This window comes from Antrostomus carolinensis, unplaced genomic scaffold (genome assembly GCF_000700745.2).
Source record: "Antrostomus carolinensis isolate BGI_N321 unplaced genomic scaffold, ASM70074v2 scaffold11474, whole genome shotgun sequence".
Lineage (NCBI taxonomy): Eukaryota > Metazoa > Chordata > Aves > Caprimulgiformes > Caprimulgidae > Antrostomus > Antrostomus carolinensis.
Window position 1 is genome coordinate 11049 of NW_010309443.1, and position 1139 is coordinate 12187.

Below are 1139 nucleotides of genomic sequence, written 5' to 3' on the forward strand. Positions count from 1 at the left end.
TTTATAACCTGTGTCCAACCACCTGGACAGCGCAGGCAGAGGGCTGGGGTGAGTGCCGTGGTCCAGGCGAGCCTGCCCAAGCAGCATGCTGGTGACAATTGTGGCCGTCATCATGATGAGGGTCATATCCACTCTGGCCTATACTTAGGTGGCCAAGCAAGCCTCAGGATAGCTGCCAATGTGATATATCATTTGTAATCTGGATTTCTGCTGGTTTAGGGGAAAGGCTCTGAACTGCCTTTTCTACCTGGGGACAGAGGTGGGATATGAGCAACAGAGGGCAAGATCAGTAACATGACTTTCAAATTGATTAATCTTTCAAGTACATGAAGTTATAAATGTGCACCTCTAAAAACTACCTCCCATCTTTTTCCAGTGGTAGTAGTAATCTATTGCTATGTCTTTTTTTCTTTCTCCAGACGATTTTGCAGAGGAAGAGGAGGTGCAGTCCTTTGGCTACAAGAGGTTTGGTAAGTGGCAGCAGATCTTTCAGCTTGCTATTGTGTAGTGCTTAGGGTAAGTCAAACACTTGCTATGAAAACCTCCCTTGCTGGCAGCATCAAAACATACAGGTACAGCCCCGTTATCTGCTTCACTCTCATATCTGCCCAGAATAGGGTGTGATTTTTCAACTTGTTTTATGTTCTTGGCAAACATAACACGTCAGAAATAGCCCTGTCCAGAAACAAGAAGTGATTTGTTTCATTATTTGATCATTTACATTATGGAAATGAAGCCCATACCGCCACAGAAATTTATGTCCATGCCTCTTATATGTTGTCTGCCCAGCTGGGCTTTCCTTCAGATAGACTGATGTGCAGTGGGGTTTGTAGGTATTCCTGAGAATGGTGGCATGGGACCTCCTGCAGGCTGGTGGAGGTTGTACTGACAGCTGGGCCAGGTCATATGCTGTGTACTTCTCTCAAAAAAGAAGTAAAAGTATATGATATTAATGTATTCTGATGTCAAAATTTACTAAAACACTTGATCACTTTCTTTCCCTTTTTCCACTTCCTTTCCTTTTTTTGATGTTTTTTCACTGAAAATGACCTTCTCATGTGAAGAAGGCAGAGCCACGTATCTCTGTGCAGGTGACAAGAGCCTTTGAGGCTCCTCTTTTCAAGGCTCTTTTTGCTCTC

At 43.8% G+C, this 1139-nt stretch overlaps 1 protein-coding gene across 1 annotated transcript in view; it reads left to right on the top strand.

The window, feature by feature from the left end:
• Window positions 1–425: 425 nt before the first annotated feature.
• COLEC12 (collectin subfamily member 12) overlaps window positions 426–1139 on the top strand; it is an 84656-nt gene continuing 83942 nt past the window's right edge. The window contains exon 1 of the mRNA XM_010166115.1: window positions 426–470. The gene's annotated coding sequence lies outside the window, so the exon portion shown is untranslated. The remainder of the gene's footprint in view (window positions 471–1139) is intronic.